Genomic DNA, 19,040 nt, shown 5'->3' with positions numbered 1-19,040 from the left:
ATAGGAAATCAATTTATCGACTACTTATTTAACCTCTAAAAGCATGATGTAATCAAGTTTCCCTTTGGTAGTCATTTAAACTGTCCAGAAAGAGCTTTCTCTGTTGACTTATAGGCTAAACTACAGTAACTGAGGAGATAGAGGCAAGTGATGTGCTCAGTGACATTTCGATCATGTAAGTAGCTACTGATGGACATGGAGCACCGGTCTTTTAGTTGCTGCTGCCACTCTCGTCTCTCCTCTGTTTGTTCCTACACATCTTCTCTCACAGGAAGAAGACAGCCCTGCTGCTCTGCCGCTCAGCTCCGTCATGTTAGATTCATGAGAGCAGCAGCATTGACGTCGGTACACAGGTTTTGCTGAATCATCTGACATTCTCACGCTATACAAAAACGTTCCCACACTGCACAAAACCCCCATGTATAGTTCCACTCAGCACAAAGCCGGCTGCCTGTGTGCTGTGCGATCGATAAATACTCGTGTTGATTAAAATATGTGATTATACAAATGAGATTCGGCACATTCTTAGCAATCCAAAAGACGCCAAATACCCCTGGGGACCACAGACCGCATGCTTGTCTGTGTTTGTATGTGTTTGTTGGGGTGTATGTGTGTAGAGGGGGGGGTCGGAGCTATTCATTCAGACAGTTATCCAACCCGTAACCAAGCAAAACTGAAAACAGCTGTCTCCTTCTCATCCCTCACTCCCATTCGCTTCCCCTCACGCACACAGCGTGTCAGGTTGGAGAAGATTCGTTCTGTTACTCAGCAGAATTAACTGAAACAGTGTGAGGCGACACTTCTTCCAGATTCAGTCCCAAGTCTGCAAACAAACCTTCAGCCTTCAGCTTAGTTAACAGATTTTTTTGCAAAGTAAGTATTATTTCCAGTACAATGCATGTACACAAGTTTTTAATTAACATGAGTTGATGTATCATAATCAGAACTTGAGAACTATCTTGTAGGGCTGCATGATATATTGTACTTAAAAATAGTACATAGAGTAACTTTTCACATGAATAAAACAAAAACTAACAACTAATAATTTTAAACAGTAATATTGATTTATTGCCCAGCTCTAAAATATTGATTATCTGATGGTATGTTATTTCTTTTTTGTTGAACTTGAACTTGCAAACTGCATTTTCATGTCAGTTGTCCATTAAAAAAAAGGTTTACAAGCAATTTCTATTGTATCTTTTTTTGTGGCAGAACAAAATCAAAAATATTAAGTCAGTGCCTCCTTTTAATTCAAACAAAACATCTTAAACAGATTCAAATTCAATAGGTTTGTATTCTGTGAAAAGCTTCTATGGTGGTATTGGACCAAATTAAATCCAGGGTTTTTACAATTTTTCCCCATTATGTATCATCTTGTTATAATTCTGCTGTTTTTGCCATTATATAGAGCTCCAACAATGACATTCTGTGACATGTGCGCCTCATTTTGACCACAATGTCACTCATGTTCTGTCCCTATTTTTTTTAAAACAAACACTGTAGTCCGCTCTGCATTGTCCTCAATAAGGAACCTTGCTGGTCCTGTACAATCTGTGTCAACATGTGTTATGATTATCTGTCAAAAGTTGTCTGCACCAATGCCGTAAAGATATATTCCTGCACATTTATCAGTCTTAGCATAGGCTATTTATTATGCACTTCTTGTCCTGACCCATAATGCATGTCCAGTCAGTCTGTTACTACAAACGTGTCAAACAGAGCAGAAATCTCTATTGAAGGGGCACGCCACACTTTCACATTCATTGTAAACATTTTATCGTGTAATGTTTATCTTTGAGTACGCCTTTATCACACATGGAAGGCTGCTGATAAGATATCAACATATACTTCTGAGCACTTAAGCTTAAACTTTCCAAACACACACAGTATATGTGAAGCCACCTATCCATCCACACACGCACACTCACATATATATACAGACGCCGATTTGTCATCATACCTTTTAGGAGATGCTTTAACCTACCTTTGGTCTGACTGGTGCCAAGAGCACAAAAACACCACAGATGCTCTTTAAGTGTTTATATTATCCACATACTTTTAATCAACTATTTTTAAATGCAAACTTTGCCACATACAGAGTTGCTACATTCAAATCTAAGTGGCTGTACCAGTTCTTCTATACAGAAATAACTCTGTATGTGTCCGTTAGCCGGCTTGAATGGCAGTGTTTTACAGCAAAATGGATGCATTCAAATGGAGCGCGGAAAAAGAGCGTCAAAAGAGAGGGACAGAGGAACCCCCGTCAAGTAAAACAAGAGAGGAAACGAGGGACAACGAAAGAAGGGGGAAGAGAGAGATCATGTTCAATTTCCTCCGCTGGAGAACATTTCAAGGCCTGAAACTCCATCCTGGGTTCCACTGGCCAGGCGGGCCTCGTTTGCATGGGAGCCCATTTCCTGTGAGTGATTAGCAGGAGTGTGTGTGTGTGTGTGTGTGTGTGTACGCGCACACTGGGGGTTTCAGTTCAGAGAGGTCTGGGGTTGTTTTGTCTGCTCGGGGTAGGAAAGGAATGCCCAAATCAAACACAGTGAACAGGATGCCTAGAGAGAGAGAGAGAAAGAGAGAGAGAGAGAAGGACAAGGGATAGAGACAGAGGAGAGAAAGACGGAGCGAGCAGATGGGAAGAGACAGGAAGCAGAGATCCAGAAAGCAGCAGAAACAAGGAGCTAACAAAAGAAAGGAGGAGGGAACACCGGAGGAGCAAGAGAGCAGGAGATTGATTTTTCATTTGTTGCCACTGAAGACTGTGAACAGCATTCCTCCTGCTGCTATTTGCATTCCAGCGCCGCAGCAAGGTGGAGTTGAAGAATTTTGTCTACAAGCTGTCAAATAGAAAATCATCCACCTCCTTTAAACTTCACCGTGAACCTGCAGAACCTGTCCTAATATCTAATGACTTTCACCCATCCAGCCCTCACCAGTTCCGCAAACAACAGCTGAGGCTTTCACACACTACTGCTGACTAAACAGATACGATTAGTGTCAACTATTATTCATTTATACAACAACGGTAACATGACAGCTTGAAATATCACAGAACACCTTCACTGGCAACACATTCACAACACAGTAACCTCCTGGCTTGTAAACTAGGCAAAATGTGAAGAGTATTTAAAAGGTCAAATCCACAATTTGAAGATAAACAAGTAGACAGGCCTGCCTTGACAGAATCTATAGTATTTAATATAGATCTTAATAAATGTAATAATGATACTTTATTGATCAGCAGGGAAGCATTTGAGAATTCACTTTAGCAAGTCAAAGAGCAGAGTCGGCTACATAAAAGCTGGTAAGCATTTACTGTCTCGTTCAAGGACAGTTCAGCAAAGTTATCTCCTGGCACGGGCATCTCAATATAACCTATTTCGGAGTCAATCATTTTTTCCAGCAAGTCATTATGGTCTCAATCGCTAAATTCAGGCCCTCTAATAAGTGTGCTAGTGGTCATTTTGGAAATAATTGCAGAAAAGACTTTGAAACAGCCTTCAGACCTTCATGTAGGAAAACAGAATGGACAGAAAATATAAATAAACAGTTAACTTAATAATTAAAATATATATTTTTTTAAATGTCTGAAGGGAGAGGCAATGTGTTGTGCAGACTTTTTGTTTCCCCTTGTATTTCTTTAAATCCTGGCTACAGCCCTGTACACACTGTTTTACTAAATAACTAGAAAAACTTTACTGGTGCACTGTGCCTCTCTTATTTCCCAGCAGTTTCAAAGTTCAGTTTCCAAACACTTCCTTGTGTTGTGTGCGAGCTGGACCCTGCCCATGCAGGAGTGAGCCATTCCTTGACTGGCAGAGCAGAATTGATAGGCCGCTATTGTTTCCTTTTAAGGTCAATTGTGTCTCAAATGCTTGGCATGGTTGGGAGTGCAGATGCAGCTGGCTGGCAGGAGAGATAAAACACTAATTTAACTACATTCTTCTGTGCAGTCCACACCTAGAGAGAAAAAGAGGAAGGGAGGCACGGAGAGAGAGAGAGAGAGAGAGAGAGAGAGAGGAATGAGAGAGAGTGGGTGAGAGTAGTTAAGGAGAGGAGATGCGAGAGGCAACTGGGAAAGATTTGGAGAGGTTTAGACAAGGAGTGAAATGAGGACAACAAAAAAAAAAAAAGCATAACTAGAGGGAGAAACCAAGGAGGTAAAGACTGCGAGTTTGTCCAAGTGGGTGGGCGAGAGTCAGTCTTTGCCACGGATTTGAAGCTCTGCAGTATCCTTGTTTGGCCAGGCAGACAAAACACGCCACCACATGTGGTAGACCTGTTTGTCAAGGCCACAAGATGAGGGGTATGTACACACACACATACTGTACACATACATACCCACACAGAGACCTCAACTTCTCACAGGGTGACAAACCATGCTGCATAATTCATCTCTCGGCCCTTCGAGTTTGTAGATTTGATTCCTCGGCCAGCAAACATACTGCACCCACTCAGTGTGAGTTACTCTGAATAAAAGCATCAGCTCTAAAATACAATGTTTAAGTATTCTGCGGGGAAGGAGGAAGGAGAGGGGAGGGGGCGCTGACGGCCAGACCGGCTTAGCTTCACAAATAAACCCAGACTCTGGGAGAAAGAGAGGGAGCCGGCTGAAGGTTGGATCATAAAATATGCCTGGTATTCCACAATGTTCCACAGTGCACAAATGAGCCACTCAGGGACTTGGGAGTGTTATGGGATTCCTGTGAGGCTCCTGTGTCTGAATGTATCCACATACACACACAGAACACACACGAACATATGCACAAAAAAAAAACCCCTCAGCCGAGAGTGGGCCAGACAGTGTGTTATCCAATGACGAGTGCATATTGACCTATAAAAATCACAAGAAACAAGGGATGAATAGTTAAATAATTACCTTCTTTACTATAAATACCAACTAAACTTTAGTTAAATGGTGTCTTTTGTGAAACAAGCACCATCAGTTATCCAAATGTTGAGTTGGCCGTAAAGTGATGCACAGACACAACAAGAGAAAAGAAGTGAGGGGCAGATGAAGGCCAGAGGGGTGCCGATGACTAGCTCATGGTCTGAGTCGCTGTGTATTTGTCTGGGTCAGAACGGTAGAGTACTTGTGTAATCATTTTGAGTCATCCAAAGTGTTAACAGAAATGTTAGTGAGTCAAACTATTTTAAAATTGAGTCAGTTAATCAATAAGTCAAGCAAAAATGCTGACAATTTGATGGTTACAGGTTTTCAAATGTGAGAATTTGCAGCTTTTCTTAGTCTTAGATTATAGTAAATAAAATATTTTTTGAAGATTTGGACATTTGGGAAACAGATCTGAGCATTTTCACAGTTTTCTTATGTTTTATAAACATAAAACATAAGACAATAGATAAGACAACAATTAATAGATTGATTGGGAAAATAATCCACAGATTAATCGATAATTAAAATAATTGTTAGTTGCAGCCCTGTTTGTCAATCTTTCTACTTATAGTCTGTCTCTTTAAAAATAGCTGTCCAATAAAGACGAAAAATGTCAAGAAAACAATCATTACTTGCAGCCTTCTCAGCCAAATTCTTCTTCTACTACTTCTACTACATAAAAGTTGGGCATGAAAGTGCTTCAAGCATTTCTCTTGAAGTAAAAGCTGCACTTTAGCAGTTCTGTCTATTTTTATGGCCTTGCCACGGCTCGCATTGTGCTGCTTCACTTCCCCTGGTTGGGACTAGCATGAGAAGGAGCTCCAAAAGCAATGTTGGCATGAAGGGGAAAACCAGTCAATCCAGCCCTCAGCTGCCCTTTACAAAAGGCAGAAGTACAGAGATCTCCTCCGATATAAAACCAAAGTGGAGAAGAGAAAAAAAAAGGGGTAGAGAGGAGGGGGGAGAAGAGGCTGAAAATAGCCTAGCAGTTGGGGTCTGCATGCATCAGCACCACAATGATGAAAGCTCCTAAAACCAGACATGCTAATACACGGATGGATGGAGGAATGTAGTGAAGGATGCCTCCGGGAAATAAGAAAAAAACATTTCACTGGTTTCAATGACAGTGGGTGAAAACAGAAGGACAAACAGGAAATAAGGGTGCTAATGATATGATATACGTCAGTAAAAGTGATGTTGGAAGTTCATTAGATTTACCAACCTCTTGTAGAACTGTCCACAAAGTACACAAGGAGCAAAAAATGTAGAAGTTCAATAGAAAGATGAAAGACAAAACAAGACAGGAGAGGACGAGCGAAACCGAAGAGGTGGAAGTGAGTAACAGCCAGGTTGCCATGGCGTCCGAACATTCCTCTCTCTGAGAACATGTATATTTTCTGATCACAAGAAAAATAATCTGCGGGAGGAATTTTATTTTGAGAGCCGCCCTGTAGATCCAAGGCTTAGAAACAGGTCAGACAGGAGTATGAGAGTGTGTGTTTAACTGTGTGTGTGTGTCCCTCATACAGTTGAGGTACAAGAGCAAAGACTCCAGACTACATACATCACCGGACTTAACGCTGCCACTTGGTGTCATCTCATGAAGAGTATGTGATGATACAAGCCCGCAAAAAGTCACAGATGAGCCAATAAACAAACATCCACACACGTATACGGCTACATGTGAATTTCTAAATGCCACTTTTGAATATGTTGACAAAGGCACCACTGATCTTGAGTCCATCTTTTAAAATTCCCCTTCTTTGTTGAAGTGAAAGAAAAATAATGTACGTAACAAGAGCAAAATAAGAAGGATGAGACAAGTAGACTGACCTTCACAAGACCTGCCCTTAGCATGCAAAAGCCCTGTCGTTAACAGTCAGGTGCTTCTCCATCTTGCCTCTTGCAAAGATTCCTCCTTCTTTTTATTCTCTCCCTTACCTCTTCTCCCACAATGAACGGTGCAGATAAATCACAGCTCACAATCATTATAAAAGTCATGTTTTACAGGTAGCCTGCTGCGTCTTGCTCTGTCTCCCTCTGAGCACTCAGCTATTTTTCACTTGGCTTTCCTCTCCTGCTCACCCACTCACTACTTGGAGGCAGAGTCTTGCTGTTTGAGAAATCTAATACACAAACACAGCCGGTATGGAACAAGTTATAGGGTGCGAAATTGGGGCAGAACAACACATTTATCTCCATTCATCCAGTTACTGTTGTATGTATATTTTAAATAGGATTGTGAAGTATGTGGATAAGAGCAAGGAAGGCAAAATGCTACAAAATTAGGAGTTGAGAACTACTACTAAAGCATAAAGAACGCAAACACACTGAAAATGAACACTGAATCGTCAATAATTATTTGCCAGACTCACTAAGAGTACAAATTGGAGACAAATTAAAAGAAAAAAAACAACAAAAAGTGTCTTAGTAAGCTGTTGGGCCACCACGAGCCTCCAGGTCAGCTTCAGTGCTCTTTGATGTAGATTCTACAATTGTCCACTCGAAGGATGAACACCATTAGAAGTGGTTCCCGAATCCACTTTTTCCTACCGAGATCAAAACATGAGAGGTGTCAGACACAACAAAGCGCAGGACAGACAGCACGCACGCTGTTTGATGTCATCTCTTTGGGCCTCGCTCAGAAACAGCAGCGGCAGTATCAGAACAGCGAAAAGCATTATTTGATATTCTAACTCTTCGCTCTCTTATGAGTTTGGTTCGGTGTCAGTGTGTGAGGGAGACTCAAGGAAAACATTTAACATTTAGCTTCGGGTTTCAGAGACTTCAGTGACTCATGACCTCTAGATGAATCGGACCTCTGCTGGGCTCTGGACTGGTACCGCTGCAACGAACTCCTGCCAACCGTTGTCATGTCGTAGCCATCTGACTACAAATAACAGACTAAAAATTCTAGAGAAGAGAGGGAGTAACTATTATGCCACAGAACAGAGGTTGAAAGAGACGTATTGCAGCTCTCGGCACATAAACACTCATCAAATTGTAGTGATGGTACCCAAGACATACAAACCCTGCTGCTGGGTGAAGGACTTTGGTTCAACATTTAGCCTTTTATGGATGTTATTGAGGTTTAGGACTTAATGGAAGGGGGGGGGGGTTAGACATCTGTGTCAGTATGTAGGTGGCACAAGGAGGTATTTTCATGTGTTTTTACCATCTTTCTTGGTTTTGGCTCCATCAAAGCGAGGAATGTATAGTTCTGTGCCATCTTCCACCACCAGCATCACAAGACTGATAGGAAGTAGAGCGTGATGTTCACCTTTCCTCCCCTCCCTTGATCACTGTCTGTCTGGCTGCTCGGTGAGATCTCTAGGAAGAAGAATGCATCTTGAACCAGACTGGAATGGCTCCTGAAATATGCCAAATATGCCCCTGACCCCCCTCTTTTCCTGAATACGTAGGCCCGCTCCATAGCCCACCCTCCTTCCCCTCGAGTCCCCCAACCCACAGCATTCCTGCGCTGTACACAGCACTGAACGCACGCATACTTGCGATACAGATGACCCGCTCACATAGAAAATGTTAAGGACATTAATAACACAAGTTTCCACCCAGCTGACCCAGACATGCCTTTTAAGGGTAAGCAGTTCAGATTTCTCTTTTCATTAACTTCCAAAAATACTCCTGGACCGAGCAGGAGAAGGGGGAGTGACAGGAAAAAGGGGAGGGGGGGTCCTCCTCTTTAGCGAGGCGAAAAGAGAAGGAGAGAGTGTGTGAGACAAGATAACAATCGTAAGGAGAGAGGGGAAATATTGGCCTGTTGAGGAGGAGATTCAAGAACACCTAAAAAAATAAAAAGTGTGGCTGAGGAATTTACAAGAAATGTCTTAACTTTAGCTCTCCCCTGTTAAAAACTTCTCAGTCCCTCTCTCTCCCCTCCCTCTCTCTGCCTTGCTGTGCCTCCTACATGCTTTTGAAGTCTGTTTCCTCTGCACTTCTTTCCTCTTTTCTTCCAGGATCCACAAGGTAGCCATTTTTGAGGAGCCTGTACAGTGTAGGAACAAAACAGGCGCACGGGGGACCTTCTGTAAAACAACTTGTTGGAGGGGCTGAAATGTCCAACAGAAACTTTAATCCCACACAGGAACCGGTTGGAAAAAAATAAAAAGCCAAAAGCCAAGAGGAAACTCGTGTGTTTCAGGTCAACCTGAGAGCATGTAAAACACAAACACGGTAGCGGAGTGACCCACATTATTAGTCAATGTGGTCCAAACTCCAGCCATGTGGGGGCAGCTGGCTTGGCCGGGCCACTGATTAAACATTAGAGGACTTATCACCTGCAGCTATCAGGATATATCTTACAGCCACAAACCCGTTCTTGGCAGGAGCGCTTGGTTAATACACTGGCACTCAACACGGAGGGTGAAGGGTTTCAGAGAAGGCAAAGGGAATCACAATTAAGAGTATGAACCTCAAAATACAAAGAACACTACTGAGATAACAGGAAATGGATAGTGTGACAAGTTGCGATGAGATTGCATCCAATAACAGATAATGTTTTTGTTTGCGAAAGCACAAAGAGACAGACACCAGACTTCAGAAGATGACTCACGTGAGAAACCCTGTGCCCTGTAAAATCTGAAGACTAAACAAGCTGATTCACAGCACAGTATACCTTGATGAGCCTCCACCATTGACTGAAGATCTAAAAACTATGGCGCCCACTGGAAGCAGCGGAAGAGCTGGAAAAAATGTCAAACATATGTTAATCATCAACCAACACGACCGCAAATAATAAATTACATTCTGGTGTAGCATCTACGGACTTGACGCTAACTACGTCTCTGTCTGTTCCCTTTTGATAAGGAAATGGTGGACGGTCGGGAAGCCAAAATGAAGACCAGATGATGACTTCCCCCCCCTCCCTCCTCTTCAGTTACATGCCATAGTTTAAGAAGCTTCACATGGTCAACAGCAGGGCAGCTGCCTGTGTTCGTAGACTGCAGGGGAGCAATGGGTGTTCATAAATTAAAATTCCTGAAATACGGCGCTAGGAGGCAGTTTGGAAGTCTGGTCCGTGTCAGCATTACAACCTGTGCATAATTTCTGAGAAACAGTGATAAAAGAAGTATTGAAGACATCTGTTAAGAGCCTGAACACGTCTAGTGTCTGTGCCAGTTGTGTAACTTGTCATGAAAGATGCCCAGAATTTATTTGTTGTCCAGAATCTGCTGATGCTCAACGTTTTGTGTACTAACAGACACATGTTTTTAATGTCTGTCTGTATACAAGGGTTTAGGAAGACTAAAGTAAATTTAGCTACTGAAAGGTCATACATTTGCTGTCATGCTAACCTCTCGGCGTATCCAGTGGCTCTCAGCTACATATAGAGCAAAAGGATTTACAAACATAATAGGGAAAAGCACGATTATAGCTCTCTATTGAGCTGTAAGGATTTCTTCATAATTACAAAGGAAAGGCAATGTCTGACTGCCAAAACTGGCTAGCCAGCTTGTCACATATAAAAGAATACGAGGAAATGGAAATGTGTCATTCGGAGTGCCCAGCGGCACTGAGGGATCAGTAAAATGTACAAAGTTGATCATTTTACAAGAGCCACTTTTGCCAAAACAATTCCAATTTCATAACCATCCACTCATGCAACATATTTGATAACCATCCAGAAAGTCAGACCTGTGCAAGTCAGTAAATACCAGAGATGTGAGTTTGGCTGACTGGTTAAATGGGAGTCAGAGTTACACAAGCTTTCAGCAATGCTGCTGAATATTATGACATGCATTACAAAATCTAGTATACTACATACAGTCATAAAGTTGTGTGGTAAATGAAAAACTAAGACGTGGATGCCTAAGATTTGTTCAACTTTTTCAAAATTTATGAAGACTTTTGGAACAGATTGATTGCCAGAACTGTGACAAGTAATCAGAATATTTTGATTGGATTATATGCATCAAATCAAAATCATGAAAAGGAAAAAAAAATTACTAAAAAAAACAAAAACAAAAACAAACTGGACTGACTGCAAAAACTAAAATAATTAAAATTACAAAAGAGTTTATTTCATGTAGGGTTGGACAGACAATACTGTGAGACAATAAAAATGTATCTATTATAAGAGATTCTGCTATATTGTAGCCATCCTTTTAAAATTTCTGGGTGTATTATGTCACTGTGGGCAATGCAGAAAAGTAATGAGCAGAACAGATTTATGGTTATATCATATGATTTTTTTTTTTTTTAAATTTGAAGTAACTTTATTTGTTGTTAGGTATTTAAATCATTGGATTGGTCCAAAAGTGGTTCTTTTATCCAGAAACTGTGCTATATCACAATATATACCGATCAATATAAAAATCACACAGAGGGCGACTTTATCCATATCACATGTTCCTGATTTCATGTCACGTGTCTGATATTTTCTATTGACGTGTTCATCTCGTCAAACAACAAGGCAAAATATGGCAGTTCACTTGAATTAAAAAGGCATATGGCACATTAATATACAAATATATATTTAAACAAGCTTAATTAGAACTGAAAACAGATTAACTGCCCAATCTTTTAAGATTCAAATGCTGTGTTATCATGGATATTTCCTGCAGTATACCAGATGTCGTCTCCGTCACAGCTGATCTCCGTGATCAAGCTGTTTGGTTTGGTTCACAGTCACCTGCAGCACAGCCGTGTTGAGGCCTCGCTGAGTGAGTGACCGCTCCATTGCCGGACAGAGAGAGCCCATCAGAGCAGCCGGTAATGAGGAGGTTGTTTGGCACGCTTTGGGGGACTAACGAGAGGGATTCATTCACACTCAAACACACACATGCAGAAGAGGTTGTATGAACAGAATCCATTCTTGCTTTGACATGGAATTCTTAGAGAGTGAGAGCACATATCTGTTGAAATGAGTTGCTCTGTGTGTGTGTGTGTGTGTGTGTGAGAGAGAGAGAGGGAGTGTGAGTGTTAATGAGAGGCCGAGCGAGGCGTGCGAACACTTGGAGCTGAAAGGTACTTCTGGCTACTACTCGCTGAGTGATTGACACTCTCAGCCTCTAGTATCTGATGACAGATCTACATGGCTGGGAACAGCACCAAGCAAAAGTGCCTTGGCACGCAGACATACATGCACAGACACACACACACACACACTAACACACACACACACAAAACGGACCCACAAATACACACAAAGTTCAAGTAGTTTGAACTCCAGCTGAAATCACAGAGCCCTGCCCTGTCAGTGGCCCACCACACTGATAAAGAAAGCTGGCAGGGAGGGCAGGCAGGAAGAGGAGAGAAATGGGGGGAGGTGAGGGAAGAGAGGGGAAAAGGGATATGAATGTCCAGTAGAGGACAAAATATAGGGTGTGAAGGGAAAAAGAAAAGCGTTAAGGAGCAGAAGAGGTTTAGAAAGGAACCAACAAAGAGGCTTTACTCATTAGCTACATACTGTATGAATGAATCCAAAACCCCACAGTTTTTCATCTTAATTGATATAAAATAGAAAAGCAGCAGGTCTTCAAATTGGACAAGCTGGAAAACAGAGTATTGAGCATTTTTGCTTGATAGGTGATTTAAATGGTTAATTAATTACTGCTTAATTGTTGCTGATGATTCATTCTCTGTTGATGGACTCATTGTTTCAGCTACACCAACGCAGAGATTAGCAACACAAAAGGAGCCTAAATATACAGACACATACACATGTGTACGCAGCACAGAGGAGGTAGAATACACTCAAGTGCCTTATTTTCATGATTGATTAGTCTGCCTATTACATTCTTGATTGACTGAATAATCATTACATTGTTTAAATGTCAAAAACATAGTAAAAAAGTGCCCATCATAATTCCCCAGAGCCCAAGGTTTATGTCTTTTAACATTTTGGGACCATGTTAGTGTTTTCACTTTAACATGTTATCATTTGGATATTCACACTTGAGTGAATTTTTGCCAATTTTGCTTGAAAAATTACTTAAATGATTAATCAATTATCAAATTATCTGTCGACTGACTAACCGATTACTCACTGCTACTCTATACAATACGTACACGCACAGTGTCACACAGGCGTCTTTATGGCAATACAACTTTGCTCAGACTGCAGGCAGTCTGAGCTTCTCCATTATTTGAAAGTGATCAGATTGGATTCAGGTGTCCAGACATCACCAACCTATCTTCATGGGTTGCTGTGTTAACGATGTAGGTGTTAGTAATTATGTATGCTGGTCACATGGCTTTCCGATGCGAAAGCATGACAAATTCCAGCTTTACCTGTACAGAAGCCACCGATCTGTCCACCGACTGTTGTTCTGTGTTGTCCTTTATACAGCTTTGCTAGTATCAGCATGGATCCTGCTCAGCTGCTATGATGCACTTCCGTCACTCTGGATTTTATGTTGTGTGTCACATTGTGAATGACGCAAAAGACACTTTGAAATCTGATTTGAGCAGCCAGAGCATCCGGAATCAGACGCATCTGGAGAAATTCGATTGGAATTGCATTTCAAACCACCTCCAAATGTGGCTTGGAACCGATTTGCAAAAAAAATAAAAAATTGCATTTCATGTGGTTTTTTTTTTGCTGTCCAGACATTCTAAAATCAATCTGGATACAATCTGGATATGCCAAAAAACAGATTTGGGCTGGCAGTCTGAACAAGGCCAGAGTTATTTTCCTGCAAGTCTGCTAATAGACAGACAGCAACTCCAGCTGGCCTGCGTATTGTCAACAGCAGCCTCTGTCCCGGATACTGAGCCTATTATTGCATTATCACAAAACACACACACGCACACACACACATTCACAAAAGGGTATACACTCACAGGCTGTGTGTGGGCTTTAATACAAGACTCTACGAGACCATGATTCATCTGTGCTATTTCAAGGAGGCCCCCTTTTTGTAACGCCTGCAACATCACTCTGTGTCCTGTGTGCATCCTCCACTGCTCTATTCCTGGGTGAGAGGGTTACCGAGGTTTAAAGTGAGAGTCTTCCACTAATAATAACCACCAACACCAACACCATCCGGTTCTAATTCAATCTGAGAGATCTATTACAGTTTATTAGGATGTATAGGTTACACTGCACAGATACTTGCTGACTTTCTTTTCCAATTTATTCCTTTGGGAACAAACACCCTACACTAATATAGACTATTGATTTCATGGGTTAGTTACCAGTATTAGGCTAATACTCAATATAAATGTTTTAATATTGGCTAATTCTGTCGTGAAGGATTTACAATAGAATAAAGGCAAATGATTGAAATTGCGACAGACAATTTAAGGATATTTTCCATCCATTTTAGCGACAGAAATATAAAATTTTCCAGTTTCTTTTCATGCACTTGCAACTCGTGACGTCAACTGTAATTCCACACTGATGTGCTCGCACTACACTAACAGCAGGGGCTCTGTGCATAAACCTTGATGTGCAGAGTGGCAGTAATACTACCACCGACAGGCTTGGGTTGGACATTCCCAGCGGTTTGATTCTCCCAGGCAGAAAACCTCAATATTTTAATTTAATCCCCAGAGCAGTCATTTAGCCACTCCGCAATCCCCAGGTCCAGTGCTTAGTCTGATAATTACCCTTATTGGACACCCATAATGATTAGTTTTTGGTTTCACCCAAAGCAGTACAGGCAGTTTCATAGGGCGGTCGCGGCGTTCTGCGGAGTGGAAAACCAATCATGCGTGGTATAGCTCATGTCGTAAAAGAGAGAGGGGTATGATTATTACTTTGCATGGCAGGCGACAACTCCTGGACAGGACATGGTGCAAACTCTGTCTTTGTGTAACTTTCACTTTTTGGCATCCAGGATACTTTAAAGATCGCAAAACAGGTGGTGGTGGCGGCGGCCCTCCTTCTGTGTCAATATTAACAACGATCATCGGACCCAGCTATCATGTTCAATTAAAAGAACAAAGGTCAAAGAGGATGAGAGGGCATTTGACGGGAATTATACCCACTGAGAGCCAACGCAACCAAACCGAACTAGGAACATACCTTCCCGACACTGTAAATGCGCGGATCAAGCGGTAATCAGGGAAAATCTAGACATCTCACTCTTCGCTTTGCTGCTACTCTCATTTGATTTTCCTTTTTGCGTTTCTCCCAACATTTCCAAACTGACAGCATATTACCGAACTGCAGACATTCCCTCCACATGCGGTGTAATAATCCACCCCCAAAATACCGTAGGAAACCCTTTCACACATGGATCTGAACATCCACCACCATGACAGGCTGACGTGCAAGTGCCTGTGCAGAATCCAAGAGGAAAGTGGGCTCACAGTAGCGCAAGCTGGTAGCTCAGCTGGTATAATCTACAGCTGGCTGGGAGGGTGAGCCTTACTGGAAAGTCATCAGTGATTTTTTTTTTGTCTCCTTCATGTCTGAAACAGGTCAAGACAGGTCCCCTCCATCTCCTTCCCTCCCTGTGCTGCTCTTTACGAGCCCCACCTGGCAGATTAGTATTCCACCACTACAACTCCCTCTTCTGCTGTTGACACATGCACACACACATACACACACACACACACACACACACTCCTCTATAGGTGTTGTGGTTAAAGGCAGCACATAAGTTACTGTTCAGGCTCCGCCACCTTGGTTTCATACAGGTAATGTGTGGCCCATGCAGCACAACACATTCCACCACATGTGAAGAAAAGCAAACTCACATATACACAAACAAGCACAGCGAGCAAGTCTTGCCACACTCTTTGTTGACTTAACAAATAATCCAAAAGGGCTGCTTTACTAATTGTGAAAAAAGCCCATCACATTTTCCAATACCTGCAGGTGACATTTTTAAATTGCTTGTTTTGTCTGCCAAACAGTCTGAAACCCCAAAATATTCATATAAAAATCAGATGAAAGCAGCAAATCCTCACATTTGAGAGGCTTGTAGCACAGAATGTTTAGCATTTTTGCTTGATACTTACTTCTATGATCAAAACTGTTGTCCACTGAACAAATCGTGAGATCCGAGGCCAATTCAGTCCTTTAACAACAGAGTTGTCCACCATCTAAAGATCAACCACTGCACACAGGAACATTTGCACAACTCATTTGTCATTACTGCAACCATTAGATGATTAATCGATTAGTTGACAACTAATTTGATGAATCGATTAATCATTTTTTAAGTAAATATTTTCTGGATTCTTTAGTCTTCTATGATAGTAAACAGAATATCTTTGGGTTGTGGACTGTTGGGCTGTTAAAAACAAGACATCATCTCACGCTTTGGGTAACAGTGATCGACAATTGTCACCATTTTCTGATATTTTATGGACCAAACAGCTAATCAATTTATCGAGAAATTCAGCGACAGATTAATCGATGAGGAAAATCATCATTAGTTGCTGCCTTACTCCGGTTTCTGTCAAAATAGCTTAATTAACAGTAACAGTAGACACATTGCACAGACCTGACAACAAAGTGTAAAATCAATACATTATTCATCCTGTACTCTGTGAGCATCCTCAACTGGTCTGTTACTGGGTGAATATAATATTTTTATAGTGACTTGTGATGCTATGGTGCCCAAATAGTGATTAAAAAATAAATAAATAAATAAAAATATCCAGCACATACCTAAGCATACCCAGTTACTAACATAATATGCCACATCTCCCACAAAACATACAGTGTCTCCTTTCTGTAAACTTAGTGTGGGGAAATACATTGAAATATATTTGTGTGTATGGCTAAACACAGTTTTCCTGCTTTTATGTCCCTGTATGTTGAAGGAAATGGGGCCAAAGCAGTGGTTGTGGTAGTCCAGTACAAAGTCTAGATATCCTTGCTTACATAATGTCAACAAGAGAAAGTGAAACATTATGACTTCATTCATAAAAAAAAAAAAAATACCCTGAAATTCCTGACGACTTAAGAAATAGAGGAAACGGTTTGAGTAACCAAGTGTGGTACAGTGCATAAAAAGATGGCCTAATGTCCTTTCCAGTGGCCAATTTAAACATGAGCTACATGAATATCATGAGTATGTCAAAGCAGCCTACACTTCAACCATTTTTTGTATGTTTTCAAACCCATTCTGAAGTTAGCTGAAACATATTTATGCTGTACTGTATGAAAAAAAGCCTCGTCTTGTGCGTAGACACTAGCAAGTCGCAAACAATGTAACAATTATACCGCCAAATACGTGAAACATTGTAAAAAAAAAAACTGCTATGTGTTCATAAAATAGGATGGAAATGTTGTATGCACCGCTACATTTTAACCACCTGAGGTTTTCGCCGCAATCCTGGATGCTTCATTTTGGCTAAAAAGCGAGCAGAGGAGGAGGAGGAGGAGGAGGAGAAGGACAGGGAGGAGGAGGAGGAGGGTTGAAAAACTTGCCGCAGTTCAGACTTCTGCAGTCCCGACTGACTGGGTCCAACTCAGGAAGCCGTTGTCTGAGCCCCAAACCCTGTTCCCGTGTTCACCACCCAACACAAAACACACTTAGACATACAAAGACTCCAACTTTACCTTCGCTGGTCCGCCGCCGGCTCACAAACAGCAACAGTAAATCCACAACTTCACACGGCGTGAGTTCATGCGGACGGTAGTGCGCGCTGCTGCCGACAACACGGCGAGGACAAGTTCATCCACATATTCTCAGACAAGACCAGAGGCTTGGAGGCGGCAGGGGGGGACTGCTTCTTTGGTTTCCCCCTTTCCCCGAATCGCTTTCGTTGGTCCTTTCCTCTCGGATATTCCCCTCCCTGGTCCGTTTGAGATCAAACCATCACATTCCACCGCGTCCTTAACAATGAAAAAAGGTGGGTTTTCCTTTTCTGCTGCCGGAGGACCCACCCCTCGGGATGACTCTGCCCGGTCTGACCGCAAAGAGAACGCCCTTCCCGGCTGCGAGGTCCCGCCTCTCTCCCCCCACATAACATACGCAAGTCAGGCCGGTGAGGAGGAATGAATCCAAGCTGAAATTGTGTGAGTGGCGAGAGTAATATACTCTCTCTCTCTCTCTCTCTCTCTCTCTCTCTCTCTCTCTCTCTCTCTCTCTCTCTCTCTCTCTCTCACACACACACACACACACACATACACACGCACGCACACGCATACAAACACACACGATTTTGAACTGAACAACCTAGGGTCAGCAAAAAACTCATACTGAGTACCCGAAATACTCCATAAGCCTCCAATGCAGTATTATAGCACTATTTCAATGCCATTGAAGATCAAACTCTGTATAAGCCTAGCATTGTGTATCACAGTTCCCTCCTTTTAATAAGGGCCATTAGTGATACCAAAGTTCCACGAACTCACCATAAACTCAATGAGTACAGCAGTACTACCTGTAGCAATGTTACAGGCATGTTTACATAATCAAAAGGAATAAAAATTCTTGTAAGATTGCTCTACATTTAGTATCCAATAGATAAACATATGATAAACCCTTAAGAGTTTTTGTTTGCGATGTAGTGCCTTTAAAAAGATTTACTGGTTATAAAGGTGCAAATATAACAGATAAAGTTTTACAACTTGGTCTCAGGTTATGAAATGCAAGTAGCAAAACTTTTACAGAGGAGTATAAAAAATAATCTCATAAGAATATGTTTTACTCTAAATAAATATAGTTTTCAAAAAGTATTTATTTTTAAAATGATGATAATGTTGTTTTGTATACTTCTATTTAAATTATATGGTGTTTTATCAATCTCATGACTGATAAATGGACTGGAACTGTATAAAGAAGGAACACCGCCTTGATGAAGGCAAGATAGCTGAAAACATTTGGTTATGTGAATAAAGAATTATTTTGTATTATAAAAGAGTTGTGCAACATGCTTTGATTTTGCAATGACTTGCAATGAAGCCCACACAGGTTTACACTTCATGGTGTGTGTGTGTGTGTGTGTATGTGTGCACTCTCAAATGTAGAAACTGTGGTGTAGAATTTGAGGGTTCAGCATGTTTTTCATTGAAGAAGCAGCCTGAAATGTATGCAACAGAGACCCTGGACCTCATCTGACAACAGTACACTCTAAGGAACCCTCTCAGTTCACTGGATTTGTTAAATGTGGCTTGATATGGACTAAAAACTGTTCATGGCTCAAGGTGTAAACCTCTGTTGCATGTTGTACTTTCTCTAGTGACACAATAATGCCCTTAAACTCTTCCTGC

At 41.6% G+C, this 19,040-nt stretch overlaps 1 protein-coding gene across 2 annotated transcripts in view; it reads right to left on the bottom strand.

Annotated features, from left to right (window-relative positions):
- The window catches only part of luzp1 (leucine zipper protein 1), a 51,179-nt gene extending 33,363 nt beyond the window's left edge, over positions 1-17,816 (bottom strand). For both annotated transcript variants that reach the window (XM_044375299.1, XM_044375300.1), the window contains exon 1: positions 17,385-17,816. The gene's annotated coding sequence lies outside the window, so the exon portion shown is untranslated. The remainder of the gene's footprint in view (positions 1-17,384) is intronic.
- Between the last annotated feature and the right edge of the window lie 1,224 nt (positions 17,817-19,040).

Source organism: Thunnus albacares, chromosome 15 (assembly GCF_914725855.1).
Source record: "Thunnus albacares chromosome 15, fThuAlb1.1, whole genome shotgun sequence".
NCBI classification, from domain to species: domain Eukaryota; kingdom Metazoa; phylum Chordata; class Actinopteri; order Scombriformes; family Scombridae; genus Thunnus; species Thunnus albacares.
The sequence above is the reverse complement of the archived record's forward strand: the minus strand, read 5'-3'. Positions and strand labels throughout refer to the sequence as shown.